Here is a 25,922-nt window from a genome sequence, read left to right as displayed (position 1 = left end):
CTACTCATGTACCTACGGGGTGGAGGTGGACCTAAAGCAGTAGTAAACTCTGCTCTATGACGTGTACCTACAGGTAAGCCTACAATACGATCTACCTGTAGGTACAGTGAATATCTCCTAAATATTTACCATTTAGGAGATACTCACATTTGTAGCGGTTGGTAATGTCACCAACACATGCGCACTGCAATCAGAATTGACAGCACACTGAGTATGCCATCCATTGAGAGCGTTGCGCCATGACCGTGACTCCCGCACATGTGACGTCATCGCGGATTGGCCAATCAGTGATCACATGAACAGTAGTAAACAAGATGTCACTTCCTAACATCATTGCTTACTACGTGTGAAATCTGTGAATGATCACAGAGATGACACGGTACAGGGCTATTCACAACAGCCTTGTACCATATGACAAGCTGTGACAAATCCCAGCTCTCACAGTATTTCTCAATGGCTGCAGGAATGCAGCCAGAGAGAAGGAGAAATGATTGCATTTACAGCCTTTATGGGTGTAAAAGCAATCAGTGTAAAAAAAAAAAAAAAATTAAATCTTCATCACCCCCCACAAGTAGTACAGTGTCACCATGGTGACAGTGTACTTCTAGGGTGACAGCATGTGAAAAAAAAAACATTAATAATAATATAAAAAAAAATAAAAATGTAAAGAAATTTATTTTTTAAAATTATAATTTTTGGTTATAAACTCATTTGGGTTATTTTTTTTACTAAAAAGATAACTGAATACATTTTGGCCAAGATTCTTTATGAAAGATTATTTATTTGCAAAATGTTATAAGAAAAACACTTTTTTCAAGGTTTTTGGACTTTTTCATTTATATAGCAAAAAAAAAAATAAAAATCCCAGTGGTGAATAAATACCACCAAAATAAAGTTTTATCTGGCTCAATAAAATGCTAAAAAATTCATATAGTATTTCTCAATGGCTGCAAGAATGCAGCCACAGAGAACACGAAATGATTGATTTTACAGCCTTTATGGCTGTAAAAGTAATCAGTGTAAAAAAAATAATTAAATCATCATCACCCCCCACAGGCAGTACAGTGTCACTATGGTGACACTGTACTGCTAGGGTGAAAGCATGTAAAAAAAAAAAAAAATGAATAATTTTAGGTTATAAACTCATTTGGGTTATTTTTTTTTACTAAAAAGATAACTGAAGACATTTTGGTCAAGATATATTAAGAAAGATTATTTATTTGCAAAATTTTATAAGAAAAACACTTTTTTTCAAAATTTTTGGACTTTTTCCTTTATATAGCAAAAAAAATAAAAATCCCAGTGGTGAATAAATACCACAAAAATAAACTTTTATCTGTCTCAAAAAAATGCTAAAAAATTCATATGGGTACAGTGTTGCATGACCGCGCAATTGTCATTCAAAGTGTGATAGCGCTGAAAGCTGAAAATTGGCCTGGACAGGAAGGGGGTGAAAGTGTCCGGACTTGAAGCGGTTAAAACAGTGTCACGCTTTTCTTTTTGTGCATCCAATGACTAAACTCCAAATGTAATAGGCAATATTAAAAAAAAAATCATAATTATTAATAAAAATTCATCGAGTTATATAAACTCCACCCGTATAATGAAGAATCTCAATCTCACATGACGTCATCGCGGCCTGGCTATTCAAAAGAGTGCGAACCCGAAAAGAAGACCAGGTGAAGATGGAACGCCAACAGCAGTGGCAGGGTGTTGCTGTTTGTTTTCAGGCAAGTCTGTTATAATGTGCTAGTATGCGGTGCATTATGATTGAAACCGCCGGGGACCACATTTTTTTTTTATTGCAGGGTTTACAGTGTCAAAATAAAACAAAAATCTTGCGAGCCGCTTCTAAAATAAATAGAAATTCTACGGCAATACTTGAAATGAAAAGCTGCCCACACCTACACATACTCATATAAATGTGTTGCATCCAAACTGTAAATTATAACAGTGCCGCGCTTTTCTTTCTGTGCAACCAATGACTAAACTCCAAATGTGATACGCAAGATTCAAAAAAATCATAAACAAATATTAATAAAAAATCATCCAATTATATAATTCCATCCATATAATAAAGAATCTCAAGTCCCAAATCACCAATTGTTTCATATATATGGGTCTTCAATAAATTAATTCAATCACTGTGGATATATTCAACATTATTCTGTGCCTTTATATCAGAACAATTGTGCGCCTCCACCAACACCCCAGATGTGCCCTCACCCAGAGACTATGACCTCAGATGTGCCCTCACCCAGAGACTATGACCCCAGATGTGCCCTCACCCAGAGACTATGACCTCAGATGTTCCCTCACCCAGAGTCTATGACCTCAGATGTTCCCTCACCCAGAGACTATGACCTCAGATGTGCCCTCACCCAGAGACTATGACCCCAGATGTGCCCTCACCCAGAGACTATGACCTCAGATGTTCCCTCACCCAGAGACTATGACCTCAGATGTGCCCTCACCCGGAGACTATGACCTCAGATGTGCCCTCACCCAGAGACTATGACCTCAGATGTGCCCTCACCCAGAGACTATGACCTCAGATGTGCCCTCACCCGGAGACTATGACCTCAGATGTGCCCTCACCCGGAGACTATGACCTCAGATGTGCCCTCACCCGGAGACTATGACCTCAGATGTGCCCTCACCCAGAGACTATGACCCCAGATGTGCCCTCACCCAGAGACTATGACCTCAGATGTGCCCTCACCCAGAGACTATGACCCCAGATGTGCCCTCACCCAGAGACTATGACCTCAGATGTGCCCTCACCCAGAGACTATGACCTCAGATGTGCCCTCACCCAGAGACTATGACCTCAGATGTGCCCTCACCCAGAGACTATGACCTCAGATGTTCCCTCACCCAGAGACTATGACCTCAGATGTGCCCTCACCCAGAGACTATGACCTCAGATGTGCCCTCACCCAGAGACTATGACCTCAGATGTTCCCTCACCCAGAGACTATGACCTCAGATGTGCCCTCACCCGGAGACTATGACCTCAACTAAAAATGTTTCATCAAATAGCTGGGCAGCACAGTGGCTAAATGGTTAGCACTTCTGCCTGGCAGTACTAGGGTCATCGATTCGAATCCCAGCCATGGCACCACCTGCCTGGAGTTTGCATGTTCTCCCTGTGCCTGCATGTGTTTCCTCCAGGTACTCCGGTTTCCTCCCACACTCCATAGACATGCTGGTAGGTTAATTGGCTCCTGTCTAAATTGACCCTAGCGTATGAATGTGAGTTAGGGACCTTAGATTGTACACCCCTTGAGGGTTAGGGACTAATGTGAATGTACAATATATATGTAAAGCGCTGCGTAAATTGACGGAGCTATAAAAGTACCTGAAATAAATAAATAGCACCTGTGTCCCTTTAATTGGGACTTATCAATAGAGCTTCTTGAGTGGGAACCCTTTCTCAATGGTCATTCACCTCCTCCTTATAGATCCTTCTCCTCCATACTCCACCGCTCAGCATAAAAATGAATAGGCAAGAAATAGTGCTTTATCCTTAAAAAATGCTTTTTTTATTTAATAAAATGTAAAATTAGCCATTCACATATTGCAGGTGCTACATCACACCAAAAATAGCCTGCTTATCTACATTCACTCGGTACTGTATAATTGTTACAGCGTACTGTTCCATATTCCCAAGTCCGTCTACTAGCTGCGAGCGTCGTGACGTCACAAAGCCCCTCCCCTACATGTTACACCAGAGGGTCACGTGGCTTCCTTAGGGGGATGGGTTTGCAATGATACATGAATAGGGTTTGCAATGATACATGGATAGGGTTTACATTGGTACATGGATAGGGTTTACATTGGTACATGGATAGGGTTTACATTGGTACATGGATAGGGTTTACATTGGTACATGGATAGGGTTTACATTGGTACATGGATAGGGTTTACATTGGTACATGGATAGGGTTTACATTGGTACATGGAAAGGGTTTACATTGGTACATGGAAAGGGTTTACATTGGTACATGGAAAGGGTTTACATTGATACATGGATAGGGTTTACATTGATACATGGATAGGGTTTACATTGGTACATGGATAGGGTTTACATTGGTACATGGATAGGGTTTACATTGGTACATGGATAGGGTTTACATTGGTACATGGATAGGGTTTGCAGTGATACATGGATAGGGTTTGCATTGGTACATGGATAGGGTTTGCAGTGATACATGGATTAGGTTTACATTGATACATGGATAGGGTTTACATTGATACATGGATAGGGTTTACATTGGTACATGGATAGGGTTTACATTGATACATGGATAGGGTTTACATTGGTACATGGATAGGGTTTGCAGTGATACATGGATTAGGTTTACATTGATACATGGATAGGGTTTACATTGATACATGGATAGGGTTTACATTGGTACATGGATAGGGTTTGCAGTGATACATGGATTAGGTTTACATTGGTACATGGATAGGGTTTACATTGGTACATGGATAGGGTTTACATTGATACATGGATAGGGTTTACATTGGTACCTGGAAAGGGTTTACATTGGTACATGGATACGGTTTACAATGTTACATGGATTAGGTTTACATTGGTACATGGATAGGGTTTACATTGGTACATAGATAGGGTTTACATTGGTACATGGATAGGGTTTACATTGGTACATAGATAGGGTTTACATTGGTACATGGATAGGGTTTACATTGATACATGGATAGGGTTTACATTGGTACATGGATAGGGTTTACATTGGTACATGGATAGGGTTTACATTGATACATGGATAGGGTTTACATTGATACATGGATAGGGTTTATTTGGGTTTGTGATTAAGGCTCCATGCACACTAGCCTTTTGGTAAGATCCTAGAAGCAATTATCAGCATATTTTTTTCTGTTCCTAGAAGAAGGGATTACATTGGATAAATGGATAGGGATTACATTGGATAAATGGATAGGGATTACATTGGATAAATGGATAGGGATTACATTGGATAAATGGATAGGGATTACATTGGATAAATGGATAGGGATTACATTGGATACATGGATAGGGATTACACTGGATGCATGGATAGGGATTACATTGGATGCATGGATAGGGATTACATTGAATGCATGGATAGGGATTGCATTGGATGCATGGATAGAGATTACATTGGATGCATGGATAGAGATTACAGTGGATAAATGGATAGGGATTACAGTGGATGCAGGGATAGGGATTACATTGGATGCAGGGATAGGGATTACATTGGATACATGGATAGGGATTACAGTGGATGCATGGATAGGGATTACATTGATTCATGGATAGGGATTACATTGGATGCAGGGATAGGGATTACATTGGATGCAGGGATAGGGATTACATTGGATGCATGGATAGGGATTGCATTGATTCATGGATAGGGATTACATTGGATACATGGATAGGGATTATATTGGATGCAAGGATGGGGATTACAGTGGATAAATGGATAGGGATTACATTAGATAAATGAATAGGGATTGCATTGATTCATGGATAAGGTTTCCTTGGGTACAAGATTTATATTTATTTGGATAAACGGTTAAAGTTTTTTTGGCTACGTAATTCCAATTTACATTGGATGCATTGATGGGGATTACATTGGATGCATGGATAGGGATTACATTAGATAAATGGATAGGGATTACATTGGATAAATGGATAGGGATTACATTGGATTCATGGATAGGGATTGCATTGGATGCATAGATAGGGATTACATTGGATGCAGGGATAAGGATTGCATTGGATGCATGGATAAGGATTGCATTGGATACATGGATAGGGATTACATTGGATAAATGGATAGGGATTACATTAGATGCATGGATAGGGATTACAGTGGATAAATGGATAGGGATTACATTAGATGCATGGATAGGGATTACAGTGGATAAATTGATAGGGATTACAGTGGATAAATGGATAGGGATAACAGTGGATGCATGGATAGGGATTGCATTGGATAAATGGACAGGGATTAAAGTGGATGCATAGATAGGGATTATAGTGGATGCAGAGATAGGGATTACAGTGGATAAATGGATAGGGATTACAGTGGATAAATGGACAGGGATTACAGTGGATGCATGGATAGGGATTACAGTGGATGCATGGACAGGGATTACAGTGGATGCAGGGATAAGGATTACAGTGGATGCATGGATAGGGATTATAGTGGATGCATGGATAGGGATTACATTGGATGCATGGATAGGGATTACATTGGATGCATGGATAGGGATTACATTGGATGCATGGATAAGGTTTCCTTGGGTACAAGATTTATATTTATTTGGATAAACGGTTAAGGTTTACTTGGGTACATAATTCCGACTCACCTGGATACATGGATAACGTTTACATTTATACATGGATAAGGGTGCAAGATTAATTTTATCTAGATAAACGGAAAGTGTTTTTATTTGGATACGTGATTCAGACCAACCTGGATACATGGCTAAGGTTTACCTGGATACATGAATAAGGCTACATTGGTGCCTGGATACATGATTCCTGGACACATGATTCCTGGACACATGATTCCTTGATACATGGTTCCTGGATACATGATTCCTGGATACATGATTCCTGGATACATGATTCCTGGATACATGATTCCTGGATACATGATTCCTGGATACATGATTCCTGGACACATGATTCCTTGATACATGGTTCCTGGATACATGGTTCCTGGATACATGAATAAGGCTACATTGGTGCCTGGACACATGATTCCTGGACACATGATTCCTGGACACATGATTCCTGGACACATGATTCCTGGACACATGATTCCTGGACACATGATTCCTGGATACATGATTCCTGGATACATGATTCCTGGATACATGGTTCCTGGATACATGGTTCCTGGATACATGGTTCCTGGATACATCTGGATATGTGGATGAGGTTACATTCGTACACGATTTGGTTTACTTGGATACACGATTAGGACTTACCTGGCTAAATGGCTAAGGTTTAGAATGATACATGGATAAGGATCACTTGGGTACAGGGATCAGATTTAGTTGTAGACAAGGATAAGGCTACATTGGTACATGGATAAGGTGTTCCTGTATACATGATTCAGATTTACCCGAATACATGAATGAGATTACACTGATACATGGATAAGGTTACATTGGTATATTGATAAGGTGTACTTGGATACGGGATTCAGATTAATCTGGATACATGGTTGAGGTTTACATTGTTACATTGATAAGGCTATCTTGGGTACAGGGATCAGATTTATCCGGATACATGGATTACGTGGGTACATGGATGTGGTATACTTGGATACATAATTCAGATTTACCCGGATACATAAATAAGGTTATCTTGGGTACATGGATCAGATTTAATTGGAGAATATAAAATGTGACATTTGCTACACAGATCTGGAGTGTTTGTAGTCACTTTATAAAGAATAACAATATCATTATATAACCATCTCTCTAATGTCAAACATTGCCTGGAAACAAGCCTTCAGAAAACTCACAGGATCAGCAAAGCCCCTAATGATAATTACGCCGGTAAAAAGGAAGAAGGGATTAATAAACTCTTAAACCATACTGTAACTACACTCTTACAAAACGCTGCCAAGTTTAAAAGCAAAATACATAACAAGAACATGTGGGAAGATTATGAAAAATCTTTTTCTACTATAAACAAGCAAGTGCTAAGTGACACATGGAATTTATAATTGCTTACAAACATGACAAATGTTTTGCTGACACCTGTCTCATCTACATTCTGTTTAGTTTCTTGTACAAGACAAAATACTGGAATCCGGAACAACTGAGCCTTCACCAAAGATATGAGCCGAGCTTCCATCAACAATATCAACCGAGTCTCCATCAAAAATATCAAATGAACTTCCAAAAAATATATCAACTGAGCCTCCATAAAAGATATCAACTGAGTCCACATCAAAGATATCAACCAGACACCCATCAAAGATATCAACCAAGCCTTCATCAACGATATCAACCAAGCCACCATCAAAGATATCAACCAACCCCCATCAAAGATAGCAACCCATCCCCGACCAACGATATCAACCGGGCCCCCATCAATATCAACTGAGCGCCTTTCAACAGTATCAGTTGAGTCCCTATCAAAGAATATCAACTGAGCCTTCATCAAAGATACAAACTGAGCCTTCATCAAAGATATCAGCTGAGGCTCCATCAAATCTAGCAACTGCTGATTTATCAGAGATTTCAACTAAGCATCCATCAAAGATATCAACCAAGGCTCCATCAATGACATCAACCGAGCCCTCATCAAAGATATCAACCGAGCCCTCATCAAAGATATCAACCGAGCTTTCATCAAAGATATCAGCTGAGCCCCCATCAAAGATATCAACCTAGCTTTCATCAAAGATATCAGCTGAGCCCCCATCAAAGATATCAACCTAGCTTTCATCAAAGATATCAGCTGAGCCCCCATCAAAATCCCCCCATAAAATCCAATGAAGCCTCCATCAAAGATATCAACCAAGTCTCTATCAAAGATATCAAACAAGCCTTCAACAAAGATATCAACCATGACTCTACCAAAGATATCAAACAAGCCTCCATCAAATATATCAACCATGACTCTACCAAAGATATCAACCAGGCCTCCATGAAAGATGTGAGGAAGATGGAGTAATGGTGGATTTCACTTAACATATCAATTGTATTGTACACAAACCGTATATTAAAAAAAAAACATGGTAAAGTTTTGAAGAACAACATTCTATGCCCCCCTGCCCTCAGAGGAACTGTGGTTCTTTGCGTTATGTATTGTGTAAGACCTGGTTTGAGGAGTCTAAGGCAGGAGGTAGAGTTTTGGGAATAATATTTTTTGCTCACCCTCTGTAATCTCAGAGTGCAATCAAACCCTGTGCTTTACTTTAGATGTCAAATCTCCACATCAATTTCCACTTGCAACTAGAGCACAACAGAAACAACACATTCATGATTTTCTGTAGGACATACTGCTGCTGATCTAGACAAGCGTGGAAGGATAGATAGATAGATAGATAGATAGATAGATAGATAGATAGATAGATAGATAGATAGATAGATATAGGATAGATAGATAGATAGATAGATAGATAGATAGATAGATAGATAGATATAGGATAGATAGATGATAGATAGATAGATAGATGATAGATAGATAGATAGATAGATAGATAGATAGATAGATAGATAGATAGATAGATAGATAGATAATGATAGATAGATAGATAGATAGATAGATAGATAGATAGATAGATAATAGATAGATAGATAGATAGATAGATATAGGATAGATAGATAGATGATAGATAGATAGATAGATAGATAGATAGATAGATAGATAGATAGATAGATAATGATAGATAGATAGATAGATAGATAGATAGATAGATAGATAGATAGATAGATAATAGATAGATAGATAGATAGATAGATAGATATAGGATAGATAGATAGATGATAGATAGATAGATAGATAGATAGATAGATAGATAGATAGATAGATAGATAGAAAAAAAACAAAAAACAAACAAAAAGAAAATAATAACAGCTTTTCTGCAAAAATGTCCTCCACACAAATATGATGTAAAGAATATAATTAGGTGTCTTGGTGTGGGAGGCAGGAGACACTCCGTGAATGTAATTCAAGCATAATGTTCTTAGATGCAGAATTAACCATTATATACATAAAACACATACAGTAGATATGACAATTCACATCATACACCCAATATATACCCAATACGCCTGTTTTACTTGACAATTCACACCATACACCCAAGATATACCCAATACGCCTGTTTTACTTGACAATTCACATCATACACCCAATATATACCCAATATACCTGTTTTACTTGACAATTCACATCACCCACCCAATATATACCCAATATACCTGTTTTACTTGTTTTTATGGAATCTCACACATAACTACAACACTGGCCAACCCCATACTACCCCAAACCAATAATTCAATCTGTCCTACAATGAAATGACTATGATAACACGGACATGACTATCGTAACAATATGATTAGTTGCTATGAGCCTCCATAAAAGATATCAACTGAGTCCACATCAAAGATATCAACCAATATAACCAATATAAGGCACATTCTTCCAAATGAGCACAAATATGAGGCACATTATTTTTACTGGCCACCAATGTGAGGCGCATTATTCCCACTGGCCACCAATATAAGGATCATTCTTCCCACTGACCACCAATTTAAGGAACATTCTTCCCACTGACCACCAATTTAAGGAACATTCTTCCCATTGACCACCAATATAAGAAGCATTCTTCCCAATGACCACCAATTTAAGGAACATTCTTCCCACTGACCACCAATGTAAGGAACATTCTTCCCACTGACCACCAATGTAAGGAACATTCTTCCTATTTACCACCAATATAAGAAGCATTCTTCCCACTGATCCCCAATGTAAGGAGCATTCTTCCCACTGACCATCACCCTAACATATACCCTATCATACTCTGAGTTGTTTATATAGTAATTATTAGCAGGGGTTCCCTGTGACTGGACAATAATTTCAAGGGTTCCTCTATGATCTACAGTGTCCCCTCTGCGTCTTCTTCTACTGGTGGCCTTTAGTGTCAGACATTGAAATTCTACCCTTTCTACCCATCACTAGAGGTTGAACAACACACAAGGATGTCTATATATTACACAAAATTCCTCCTTTTTCATCTACTGTATGCTTACCTAGAGCCATAAGTATATAAGCATAGCATGTAGTGGCTGCAGATCCGAGACCCGGGGCACTTGACTGGGGGCCCGAGAGCCAGGATCTAGCAATGCTCCTGATGATAAGTCAAGCAGCGTATGTGTGCCACAGCCTCATCTTGTACAGTACCTGCATGTGTGGGACTTTGAGGTCAACTTATTAACGTCAAATACACTTTGAAAGGGAAATTTCCCCAGAGCTTATCGAATGCTCTGGTGAAGGTGAAACTATGCTGACTTCCATCACTCAATCATTTGCAGGCTAAATGCTGTTTTTTTTATCTACCTTGCATAGGTTTGGGTATTCTTTGCAAAGTAAGATATCAACACATTCATCAAGGGAAGCTGCACTGTGCAAGGGAATTATCCCCAGAGCTCAATGAATGTGGTGAGGTTTCACTTTGAAAAAATATAACCAATCACATGCAAGGAAAATGTTTAAAAAATGCGTGTACGTGATTGGATGAAATCAGCATCACCTCATATACTACTGCACATGAATTCGGACCATACAGGCGCCACTACTCCATGCACAAATGACTCTGTCCTAGTCTAAGGGCTCGTTCACACTTGACTGTTTTTCCAACTCTTGCCAAACGCCCCTATAGCGATTGACAAGCGTTGGTCCAGCGTTTGCGGAGCGTTTTTAACGCGGTTTAGCGGAAGTTGCTAGGCATTTGCCAAGCGTTAAAAATGCCCCACAAACGCCTATAATGAAGTTTGAATGGTGTTAACGCTCCGCAAACGCCCTGCAACCGCGTCACAACCGCCGGCCGGGCGTTTGCGGAAACATACCGTAGACTTGAATAGGAGGCTTCAACTCCTCCTGACTCAACCAGAGGCGTCCGTTTTGCCACGACGCGACACTAACGCTCCTGTTTGAACAGCACCATGTGCTGCAATGTGCAGAATTTTCCCAGGCGTGTGGGAAACGGTAAAAACATTTCCCAAACGCCTGTCTGCCGCTTGCTAACAAGGCTAGTGTGAACGTAGCCTTAAATAGACGACTATGGATGCCTCTGCCGATCAGATCATTAATTGATCTTTTTAAATCTCCCTGATCTCACCTCATTCACTAAGCTCTGGGGCTAAATCCCCTGCAAAGTGCAACTTTCCTTGCAAAGCAAACCAGCTATTTGCCTTTAAAAGTTAAACCTCTATGAAACGGATAGACTAACATCTCCTCCTTATGGGGTTGATTTGTCTAAAGCAGGGTTTCTCAGCCAGGGTTCCATTGAACCCTAGGGTTCCTCCAGAGGTTGCTAGGAGTTCCTTGAGCAATGAACAACCTCTGCCTCTCAGATAAGTTCCCACTGACACCATTGATCTTTTTAGCTGTCTGTAAGGGGGGAATTCTTCCCAATGACCACAAATGTGAGGAGCATTCTTCCCACTGACCATCACAAATCAACCCCATAAGGAGGAGATGTTAGTCTATCCGTTAGATGTTAGTCTATGAAACGGATAGACTAACATCTCCTCCTTATGGGGTTGATTTGTCTAAAGCAGGGTTTCTCAACCAGGGTTCCATGGAACTCTAGGGTTCCTCCAGAGGTTGCTAGGAGTTCCTTGAGCAATGAACAACTTCTGCCTCTCAGATAAGTTCCCACTGACACCATTGATCTTTATAGCTCTCTGTAAGGGGGGAATTCTTCCCAATGACCACAAGTGTGAGGAGCATTCTTCCCACTGACCATCACACTCATGTACCATGAGTTTTAGGTATAGTAAATTTTCTAGCAGGAGTTCCGTGAGACCAGAAAGTTATTTCAAGGGTTCCTCTGTGTTGAAAAGGTTGAGAAAGCAGGTCTAAAGGCAAATAAGTTGCTCACTTTGCAAGGAAAGTTGCACTTTGCAATGAAATCTAGCCCAGTGATTAGTGAATGAGGTGAAGCTCTGCTGAATTCCATCATCCAATGGAAATAATTCTATACTATTTTCCTTTAGTAAATCAACTCCTATGAAATGGATAGACCATCGCCTGCTAGTTATGAGCACCTAAACAGCCCCGGCAATAGAATTACGACGAGCAGCGATTATCCCCATTAAATGCAAAAACCAATAAGATTCAGTCATGTCAGTAAAGGATCAATTCTGATTGGCCGCTGTGTGTTGCTGGTCTTTTAACATGATCATTTACTGTAAGAAAAAAAAGCCCGTATGCATGGCTCTTATCAGAACATGTTGAGTTTACTATCTGTTTTCCTCCAAACATTTAAGGATTTCCTTTCAGCACTACCGCTACACTCATAATCACCCGAAATATAATCTGCAGGAAACTTCCAGCTAGAGTTTAACCCTCAGGAACACGAAACATCACCCTATTCTGTTACCAGCGCTCATATTTTGTGAGTTCAGCCGTTATTCAAATAAAAGCCCGTATTTATGTCACTGTCGGTTTTTAAACTCTACTTAGTGTGAATTATTATTGACATTTATAAGCTGCCCCGGTTCAAAGCCATATTTCATCTCCCCCTGAGCTGATTTTAAGTGACTGGTCTGTAAAATAACAATGTGACAATCAAAAGGCAAGAAAGACACTGAGCAGGGACCATGCAGCAACAATAAATACTATGAGTCATTCAACAACCATCCCATTCAGCCATAAAGATGTTAATGACAAGGGCTATCCTTATCCCTGTGCAAATACAAGGCGGGGGATGTCATTGCCATGGACTGAGGATTTTCCAGGAGATAATGCAGCAAAAATCAGATTGTCCTAAACAATAGGTACATTGTACATACAACACTGTCACTGTCCACCCTAGTCCACCTTCATATAGTCACTGTCCACCACAGGCCACCTTCATATAGTCACTGTCCACCACAGGCCACCTTCATATAGTCACTGTCCACCACAGGCCACCTTCATATAGTCATGGTCCACCCCAGTCCACCTTCATATGATCACTGTCCACCCCAGTCTATCCCCTTATGATCACTGTCCACCCCAGTCCACCTTCATATGATCACTGTCCACCCCAGTCTATCCCCTTATGATCACTGTCCACCCCAGTCCACCTTCATATGGTCACTGTCCACCCCAGTCCACCTTCATATAGTCACTGTCTACCACAGGCCATCTTCATATAGTCACTGTCCACCACAGGCCACCTTCATATAGTCACGGTCCACCACAGGCCACCTTCATATAGTCACTGTCTACCCCAGTCCACCTTCATATAGTCACTGTCCACCACAGGCCACCTTCATATGGTCACGGTCCACCCCAGTCCACCTTCATATGGTCACGGTCCACCCCAGTCTATCCCCTTATGATCACTGTCCACCCCAATCTATCCCCTTATGATCACTGTCCACTCCAGTGCACCTTCATATGATCACTGTCCACCCCAGTCTATCCCCTTATGATCACTGTCCACCCCAGTCCACCTTCATATGGTCACTGTACACCACAGGCCACCTTCATATAGTCACTGTCCACCACAGGCCACCTTCATATGGTTACGGTCCACCCCAGTCCATCCTCATATCGTCACTGTCTACCCCAGTCTATCCTCTTATGGTCACTGTCCACCTCAATCTACACATATGGTCACTGTCCACCCCAGTCCACCTTCATATGGTCACTGCCCACCTCAGTCTACTCATATGTTCACTGTCCACCCCAATCCATTCACATATGGTCACCATCCACCCCAGTCTATCCTCATATGGTTACTATTCACCCCAGTCCATCCTCATATGGTCACTGTCCACCTCAGTCTATCCTCATATGGTCACTGTCCACCTCAGTCTATCCTCATATGGTTACTGTCTACCCCAGTCTATCCTCATATGGTAACTGTCCACCCCAGTCCACCTTCATATGGTCATTGTCCACCCCATTCCATCCTCATATCGTCAGTGTCTACTCAAGTCCACCTTCGTATGATCACTGTCCACCCCAGTCTATCCTATTATGGTCACTATCCACTTCAGTCTACACATATGGTCACCATCCACCCCAGTTCAGGGGCGGACTAACCATTTGGAAACTCGGGCACTGCCCGAGAGTCGGGGTCAGTAGGGGACCCCATGAGATGCCCCTGGTACCTTTTTCATAGGCTTTTTTGAGTTTGTGCAAGGACACAGGGGCCCCATGATCCCCTATTGCCCGGGAGCCCCATGAGTTGTCAGTCCGCCGCTGCCCCAGTCTATTCTCATATGGTTACTATTCATCCCAGTCCATCCTCATATGGTCATTGTCCACCTCAGTCTACTCATAGGGATACTGTCCACCACAGTCCACCTTCATATTGTCACTGTCCACCCCAGTCTGTCCTCATATGATCACTGTCCACCTTCATATTGTCACTGTCCACCCCAGTCTATCCTCATATGGTCACTGTCCACCCCAGTCCATCCTCATATGATCACTGTCCACCCCAGTCTATCCTCATATGAGCACTGTCACCCTTATCCACCATAATATTATTACTGTCCACCTCAATCCACGATCAGATTGCCCTGAGTAATGGGTACATTGTACAAACAGCATGGTCTCTGTCCATCCCAGTCCATATGCACAATATACGTTGACAGTTCATATCTTGTATTATAGAGTGAAAACCTGAGCATACAAAAGTGTTGTTTCCTCTTTACTGGATACACAATATCCTCTGTGCAAGATATTGTAAGAGCAGAGAACGGGGTATACCATTGCAAAGATAACGAAGACATGTTCTGCAATGGACCGAGGATTTACCAGGAGGTAATGCAGCAAAAAGTAGAATGATTAATGGGCATATCATACATATAACATGGTCATCATCCATCTTAGTTCACCCGATATAAAGTTTCCATCCACCCTAGTCCACCGTCACATGGTCACTGCTCACCCCAGTCCGTGCTCATATGGTCCCCGTCCACCTGTACATTTCCTTGCTGACAGCTCAAATCTTCACTGCAATGTGCAAAACCTGAACACACAAAAAGTGCTGAAGGATCTAAATGTTTCCTCTTACTGGACACACACTATGTTCTGTGTGGGAACACCCCTGTGCCAGCCAAATCTTGGAAATTACATTCAATATCAACAAAAGTTAAGATGTTAATGACAGGGCTATCCTATCCTAATGCAAATACAGGATGGCACTGCAAGGATAGCCAAGATATGTCCTGTAAAGGACTGAGGAGTTGCCAGGAGGTAATGCACCAAAAAACAGATTGCCCAGAGTAATGGGCAAATCGCACATACTACATGGTCACTGTCCACCTCAGTCCACCCTCATATGGTCACCATCCACCCCAGTCTATCCTCATATGGTCACCATCCACCCCAGTCTATCCTCATATGGTCACCGTCCACCCCAGTCTATCCGCATATAGCCACCATCCACCCCAGTCCACCCTCATATGGTCATCATCCACCCCAGTCTATCCTCATATGGTCACCATCCACCCCAGTCTATCCTCATATGGTCACCGTCCACCCCAGTCTATCCGCATATGGTCACCATCCACCCCAGTCTATCCTCATATGGTCACCGTCCACCCCAGTCTATCCTCATATGGTCACCGTCCACCCCAGTCTATCCTCATATGGTCACCGTCCACCCCAGTCTATCCTCATATGGTCACCATCCACCCCAGTCTATCCTCATATGGTCACCATCCACCCCAGTCTATCCTCATATGGTCACCATCCACCCCAGTCTATCCTCATATGGTCACTGTCCACCACAGTCTATCCTAATATGGTCACTGTCCACCCCAGTCTATCCACATATACTGTAGTCACTGTCCACCCCAGTCTATCCGCATAGAGTCACTGTTCACCCCAGTTCACCCCCATATGGTCACAATCCACCCCAGTCTATCCTCATATGGTCACTGTCCACCCCAGTCTATCCTCATATGGTAACCATCCACCCCAGTCTATCCTCATATGGTAACCATCCACCCCAGTCTATCCTCATATGGTAACCATCCACCCCAGTCTATCCTCATATGGTCACCATCCACCATAGTCTATCCTCATATGGTCACCATCCACCCCAGTCTATTCTCATATAGTCACCATCCACCCCAGTCTATTCTTATATAGTCACCATCCACCCCAGTCTATCTGCATATAGTCATTGTCCACCCCAGTCTATCCTCATATGGTCACCATCCACCCCAGTCTATCCTCATATAGTCACCATCCACCCCAGTCTATCCTCATATGGTCACCATCCACCCCAGTCTATCTTCATATAGTCATTGTCCACCCCAGTTTACCCTCATATAGTCACCATCCACCCCAGTCTATCCCCATATGGTCACCATCCACCCCCAGTCTATCCACATATGGCCACCATCCACCCCAGTCTATCCTCACATGGTCACTATCCAACCCAGTCCACCTTCATATGGTCAGCAAAAAGCAGATTGATTAATGGGCATATAATAAATACAACACGGTCACCATCCACCCCATATGAAGTCTCCATTCACCCCAGTGCACCGTCACATGGTCACTGTTCACCTCAGTCCACGCTGATATGGCCACTGTCCACTTGTACAATCTTTCACTGACAGTTCAAATCTTGCATTGCAATGTGCAAAACCTGAGCATACCATAAGTGCTGAAGCCTTTAAATGTTTCTTCTTCCTGGATACACAATATTCTCTGTTGGGGAACTCCTCTATGTCAGCCAAATTTCAGAAATGACAGTTAATATCAACAAAAGTTAAAATGTTAATGGTGGGGCTATCCCAATGCAAATACAAAATTGGGGATGCCATTCCAAGGATAGCCAAAATATATCCTGCAATGGACTAAGGATTTTCCAGGAGATAATGCAACAAAAAGCAGACTAGCCCAGGTAATGGTCACATTGTACAAACAACATGGTCACTGTCCACCCCAGTCCCCCTTCATTTGGTCACTGTCCACCCCAGTCCACCTTCATATGGTCACTGTCCACCCCAGTCCACCTTCATTTGGTCACTGTCCACCCCAGTCCACCCTCATATGGTCACTGTCCACCCCAGTCCACCCTCATATGGTCACTGTCCATCCCAATCTACCCTCATATAGTCACTGTTCACCCCAGTCCACCCTCATATGGTCACTGTTCACCCCAATCTAAACTCATATGGTCACTGTCCACCCCAGTCCACCCTCTTATGTTCACTGTCCACCCAGTCCACCCTCATATGGTCACTGTTCACCCCAGTCCATCCTCATATGGTCACTGTCCACCCCAGTCTACCTCATATGGTCACTGTCCACCCCAGTCTACCTCATATGGTCACTGTCCACCCCAACATACAAAAGTGCTGTTTCCTCTTTACTGGATACACAGTATCCTCTGTGGAAGATATTGTAAGAGCAAACAGAGAACGGGGGATACCATTGCAAAGATAACGAAGACATGTCCTGTAATGGATTGAGGATTTACCAGGAGGTAATGCAGCAAAAAGCAGAATGATTAATGAGCATATCATACAAATAACATGGTCATCATCCATCTTAGTTCACCCAATATAAATTTTCCATCCACCCTAGTCCACCGTCACATGGTCACTGCTCACCCCAGTCCGCGCTCATATGGTCCCCGTCCACCTGTACATATCCTTGCTGGCAGCTCAAATCTTGCATTGCAATGTGCAAAACCTGAACACACAATAAGTGCTGAAGGTTCTAAATGTTTCCTCTTACTGGACACACACTATGTTCTGTGTGGGAACACCCCTGTGCCAGCCAAATCTTGGAAATTACATTCAATATTAACAAAAGTTAAGATGTTAATGACAGGGCTATCCTATCCCAATGCAAATACAGGATGGCACTGCAAGGATAGCCAAGATATGTCCTGCAAAGGACTGAGGAGTTGCCAGGAGGTAATGCAGCAAAAAGAAGATTGTCCGGAGTAATGGGCATATCGTACATACTACATGGTCACTGTCCACCCAGTCCACTCTCGTATGATCACTTTCCACACCAATTCACCTGCATATAGTCACTGTCCACCCCAGTCCACCCTCATATGGTCACTGTCCACCCCAATCTACCCTCATATGGTCACTGTCACCCCAATCTACCCTCATATGGTCACTGTTCACCCCAATCTAAACTCATATGGTCACTGTCCACCCTCTTATGGTCACTGTTCACCCCAGTCCACCCTCATATGGTCATTGTTCACCCCAATCTAAACTCATATGGTCACTGTCCACCACAGTCCACCCTCTTATGGTCACTGTTCACCCCAGTCCTCCCTCATATGTTCTCTGTTCATCCCAGTCCACCCTCATATGGTCACTGTCCACCCCAGTCCACCCTCATATGGTCACTGTCCACCTCAGTCTAACCTCATATGGTCACTGTTCACCACTGTCCACTTTCATATGGTCACTGTCCACCCCAGTCCACTCTTATATGATCACTGTCCACCCCAGTCTAACCTCATATGGTCATTGTCCACCCAAGTCTAACCTCATATGGTCATTGTTCACCCAAGTCTAACCTCATATGGTCACTGTCCACCATCATATGGTCACTGTCCACCCCAGTCTAACCTCATATTGTCACTGTCCACCCTCATATGGTCACTGTCCACCACAGTCCACTCTCATATGGTCAGTGTCCACCACAGTCCACTCTCATATGGTCAGTGTCCACCACAGTCCACCCTCATATGGTCACTGTCCACCCCAGTCCACCCTCATATGGTCACTGTCTACCCCAGTCCACTCTCATATGGTCACTGTCCACCCCAGTCCATTCTCATATGGTCACAGTCCACCCTCATATGGTCACTGTCCATCTGCACAATACCTCGTTGACTGTTGACAGTTCAAATCTTGCATTACATTGTGTAAAACCTGAGCAGGCACAAATTGCTGAAAGCTTTTAATGTTTCCTCTTACTGAATACACAATATCCTCCGTGTGGGAACACCCCTATGTGAGCCAAATCTTGGAAAGGAGATCTAATATCAACAAAAGTTAAAACGTTAGTGACGGGGCTATCCTTACAAAACAGAGGATGTCATTGCAAGGATAGCCAGGACATGCCCTGCAATGGACGAAGGATTTGCCAGGAGATAATTCAGAAAATAGATTGCCACAAGTAATTGGCACATCGTACATACAACATGGTCACTGGCCACCTCAGTCCACCCGCACATGGCTACCGTCCACCCGCACATGGCTACCGTCCACCCGCACATGGCTACTGTCCACCTGCACAATCCCTCATTGACTGTTGGCAATACAAATGTTGCAAAATCTGAGCAGGAGTGCAGAAGGCTTTTAATGTTTCCTCTTACTGGATACACAATGTCCTCTGTTTGGGAACTACGCTATGCCAGCCACATTTTGGAAATGACATTTAATATCAACAAAAGATTTTAACGATGGGGCTCTCCCAATGCAAACACAGAACTGGGGATATCATTGCAAAGATAGCCAAGACATGTACAAAGGACCAAGGATATGCCAGGAGGTCATGCAGCAAATAGTAGACTGTCCTGAGTAATGGGCACATTGTACATAAAACGTGGTCACTTTCCACCAGTCCATCTACAGACGATCACTGTCCACACCAATTCATCTGCATATAGTCACTGTCCACTCTAGTCCACCCTCATATGGTCACCGTCCACAACAGTTCACCTTCATATGGTTACCACCCACCCCAGTCCACCTTCATATGGTCACCGTCCACAACAGTTCACCTTCATATGGTTACCACCCAACCCAGTCCACCTTCATATGGCCACTGTCTACCTCAGTCCATCCTCATATGGTCACTGTCCACCCCATCGTCCACCACGGTTTACTATAACATGGTCACCGTCCATCATGGTCCACCTTTATAGGGTCACCGTGCACCCCAGCACACCTTCATATGGTCCCTCTCCACCTTCATATATTCACTGTCCAATTTCATATGGTCACCATCCAACCCAGACCACTCTCATATGGTCACTGTCTACCTCAGTCCACCCTCATATGGTCACTGTCCACCCCATCATCCACCATAATATGGTCATTGTCCACAACAGTCGACCTTCATATGGTCACCATCCTCCCCAATCCACCTTCATATTGTCAACATCTACCTCAATCCACCCTCATATGGTCACTGTCCACCCCATCGTCCATCACGGTCCACCACAGTGTGGTCACTGTCCACCATGGTCCACCTTTATAGGGTCACCGTGCACCCCAGCACACCTTCCTATGATCACTCTCCACCTTCACATATTCACCGTCCAATTTCATATGGTCAACATCCACCCCAGTCCACTCTCATATGGTCACTGTCTACCTCAGTCCACCCTCATATGGTCACTGTCCACCCCAGTCTACTTTCACATGGTCTATGTCCACCCCAATGTCCACCATAATATTGTCATTGTCCACCACGGTCCACCTTCAAATGGTCACTGTCCACCCCATCATCCACCATAATATGGTTATTGTCCACAACAGTCCACCTTCATATGGTCACCATCCACCCCAGTCCACCTTCATATTGTCAACATCTACCTCAGTCCACTGTCCACCCCATCGTCCACCATGGTCCACCACAGTATGGTCACCGTCCACCATGGTCCACCTTTATAGGGTCACCGTGCACCCCAGCACACCTTCCTATGGTCACTCTCCACCTTCACATATTCACCGTCCAATTTCATATGGTCACTATCCACCCCAGTCCACTCTCATATGGTCACTGTTTACCTCAGTCCACCCTCATATGGTCACTGTCCACCCCAGTCTACTTTCACATAGTCTATGTCCACCCCAACGTCCACCATAATATGGTCATTGTCCACCATGGTCCACCTTCATATGGTCACTGTCCATCCCATCATCCACCATAATATGGTTATTGTCCACAACAGTCCACCTTCATATGGTCACCATCCACCCCAGTCCACCTTCATATTGTCAACATCTACCTCAGTCCACTGTCCACCCCATCGTCCACCATGGTCCACCCCAGTATGGTCACCGTCCACCATGGTCCACCTTTATAGGGTCACCGTCCACCCCAGCACACCTTCACATGGTCCGCTCTCCACCTTCATGTAGTCACCGTCCACCTTCATACGGTCACCCTCCACCCCAGTCAACCTTCATATTGTCAACATCTACCTCAGTCCACTGTCCAACCCATCGTCCATCATGGTCCACTACAGTGTGGTCACCGTCCACCATGATCCACCTTTATAGGGTCACCGTCCACCCCAGCACACCTTCACATGGTCCGCTCTCCACCTTCATGTAGTCACCGTCCACCTTCATACGGTCACCATTTACCCCAGTCCACCTTCATATTGTCAACATCTACCTCAGTCCACTGTCCACCCCATCGTCCACCATGGTCCACCACAGTGTGGTCACCATCCACCATGGTCCACCTTTATAGGATCACCGTCCACCCCAGCACACCTTCACATGGTCCGCTCTCCACCTTCATGTAGCCACCGTCCACCTTCATACGGTCACCCTCCACCCCAGTCAACCTTCCTACGGTCCACCATCACAATCCTTTCTCGACTGTCGACAGTTCAAATCTTGCAATGGCAAATGTGCAAAACCTGAGCATGCGAAAAGTGCTGGAGCCTGTAAACATTTCCTCTCGCTGTATTCACCATCTCCTCGGTGTGGGAACACCCCTATGCCAAGCCGAATCCTGAAAACGACATTTAATATCTAACAACAAAAGTTAAGCCGGTCCATTGACACAACACAAAACTCACATGGATCATTAACCGCTTGACAGCCGGAAAGCAGCCAGCACATGGCCGGGACGGGCGAGGGAACGCTGGAAGGCAGCTGGTTAACCCCTGGAGCTGGAAAAAAACGCAGGAATGGAAAAGTGGTGCAGAGACAAAAAAGCCGGGATAGAGCGCGGTGACCGGTCTAATATCAGAGGATCAGCCAGGGGAAGGCAAAGGTAAGGTGGGGGGGGGGGGTAATATAGTGAGCAGCCCTCCCCTCCCCCTCCCTGTGCCTGTCAATGGCAGCAGAACAGCTGTCAGGAGCACAGGTCCCCTGTTGTAGGATGGTAGGGATGGATGGTCCCCATCTGCTATGGCTGGCACTGGGAGCCCAGAGACAGGGGAGGCTGCAGAGGCTGGCCAGGCAAGGTGGCAGTAACAATGGCAGTTAGGATGGTAGGACTGGCAGTAGCATGCATAGGACCAGCAGTGTCAGTCTGCATCCTCCACATCTCTGCATTGAGGATCACAGAACCCCCCCCCCCCACCCCGGGCGGCCGCTAACCTCGTGCTGCTCCGGCTGCCTCTCCGCTCCGTCTTCTATCGGGACTGGCCGGGAGACACACACAGCCCGACACCCCGTCCCTGGAGGGGCGCGCCGCCGCCGCCGCCGCTGGACTGGAGCCCTGCAAGCTCCTCCCGGGGCCGCGCTCTCCGGCTGATTACAGAACTGCTGCTCCTGGAGCGGGGGGCGCGCGCGCGTGCACGAGCCACAGTGTAACCCGGGCTCGCGGCCCTCCTCCATCGGCCGCACCGACGTTGTCACCGAGCCCGGAGGTGGCCGGAGATGGCCGGGAGAGGAAAGATACAGACCAGGATGTACGGGGTTACCGTATACAATAATAGAATACAATACGGAGGACTAGAATACAATACACAGGACTAGAATATATAATACACAGGACTAGAATACAATACACAGTACTAGAATATATAATACACAAGACTAGAATACAATACACAAGACTAGAATACAATACACAGGACTAGAATACAATACACAGTACTAGAATATATAATACACAGGACTAGAATACAATACACAGTACTAGAATATATAATACACAGGACTAGAATACAATATACAGTACTAGAATATATAATACACAGGACTAGAATACAATACACAGGACTAAAATATATAATACACAGGACTAGAATACAATACACAAGACTAGAATACAATACACAAGACTAGAATACAATACACAGGACCAGAATATATAATACACAGTAACAGAATACAATACACAGGACTAGAATATATTATACACAGGACTAGAATACAATACACAAGACTAGAATACAATACACAAGACTAGAATACAATACACAGGACTAGAATACAATACACAAGACTAGAATACAATACACAAGACTAGAATACAATACACAGGACCAGAATACAATACACAAGACTAGAATACAATATACAGGACCAGAATATATAATACACAGTAACAGAGTACAATACACAGGACCAGAATACAATACACAGGACTAGAATATATAATACACAGGACCAGAATATAATACACAGGACCAGAATATATAATACACAAGACTAGAATACAATACACAGGACCAGAATATACAATACACAGGACCAGAATACAATACACAGGACTAGAATATATAATACACAGGACTAGAATATATAATACACAGGAATAGAATACAATACACAGGACAAGTATATTTAATACACAGTACCAGAATACAATACACAGGACTAGAATATATAATACACAGGACTAGAATACAATACACAGGACTAGAATATATAATACACAGGACTATAATACAATACACAGGACTAGAATACAATACACAGGACCAGAAAATATAATACACAGGATAGAATACAATACACAGGACCAGAAAATATAATACACAGGATAGAATACAATACACGGGACCAGGATATATAATACACAGGACTAGAATATATAATACACAGGACTATAATACAATACACAGGACCAGAATACAATACACAGGACTAGAATATATAATACACAGGACTATAATACAATACACAGAACTAGAATACAATACACAGGACTAGAATATATAATACACAGGACTATAATACAATACACAGGACTAGAATACAATACACAGGACTAGAATACAATACACAGGACCAGAATATATAATACACAGGACTAGAATACAATACACAGGACTAGAATATATAATACACAGGACTATAATACAATACACAGGACTAGAATACAATACACAGGACTAGAATACAATACACAGGACCAGAATATATAATACACAGGACTAGAATACAATACACAGGACTAGAATACAATACACAGGACCAGAATACAATACACAGGACAAGAATATATAATACACAGGACTAGAATACAATACACAGGACAAGAATATATAATACACAGGACCAGAACACAATACACAGGACCAGAATACAATACACCGGACTAGAATATAATACACAGGACCAGAATATATAATACACAGGACTAGAATACAATACACAGGACTAGAATATATAATACACAGGACTAGAATACAATACACAGGACCAGAATATATAATACACAGGACTAGAATACAATACACAGGACCAGAATACAATACACAGGACTAGAATAGAATACACAGGACTATGCTATATAATAATAGAATACATATACGGGACCAGAATATATAATAATAGAATACATATAATATACAGGACCAGGATATATAATAATAGAATATATAGGACAATAATACAATGTATGGGACTACAATAAAAAAAATTACATATAAGATTATAATACTATACATACGACTACAACACATAAGAATATAATATATAGGACTTTGTTTCAATGTATAGGACTGCAATATATAATAATATAAAATATAGGACTACTATACACAATCATAGAATATATAGGACTATAATATATAATATATATTAATTGAATGTATAAGGCTACAATATATAAGATAATATACAGGGCTTTTACCAATGTATAGGGCTGCAATATATAATAATAGAATATATAGGACTTTATTACAGTGTATAGGACTGCAATAATAATATCATCACTAATAGTATTGTCATCATAATATATTAGTCTTAATAATAATAATAATAATATATTATGATCAATACACTAAATACTAATACTTAAATTATAGTCCCGAGGACCCCTTTATTATTATTCTTTTATACTATCAGTAAATTATTATTATTATGTTATGATTACTGTACTAATTACTAAGATTAACATAATAGCCCTGATGACCCCTTATTATTATTAATAACAATAATTATAATATATTATGTTTACTATACTACATGCTAACACTAACATTATAGCCCCGATGACCCCTTAATATTAGTATATA

At 42.5% G+C, this 25,922-nt stretch overlaps 1 protein-coding gene across 3 annotated transcripts in view; it reads right to left on the bottom strand.

The window, feature by feature from the left end:
* The window catches only part of PLCB4 (phospholipase C beta 4), a 569,741-nt gene extending 546,534 nt beyond the window's left edge, over positions 1 to 23,207 (bottom strand). For all 3 annotated transcript variants that reach the window (XM_089687591.1, XM_089687592.1, XM_089687593.1), the window contains exon 1: positions 23,050 to 23,207. The gene's annotated coding sequence lies outside the window, so the exon portion shown is untranslated. The remainder of the gene's footprint in view (positions 1 to 23,049) is intronic.
* Positions 23,208 to 25,922: the final 2,715 nt, after the last annotated feature.

Source organism: Staurois parvus, unplaced genomic scaffold (assembly GCF_062004578.1).
Source record: "Staurois parvus isolate SC_StPar_1 unplaced genomic scaffold, SC_StPar_1.0 ptg000431l, whole genome shotgun sequence".
NCBI lineage: Eukaryota > Metazoa > Chordata > Amphibia > Anura > Ranidae > Staurois > Staurois parvus.
This window is presented reverse-complemented; position numbering and strand designations above follow the sequence as displayed.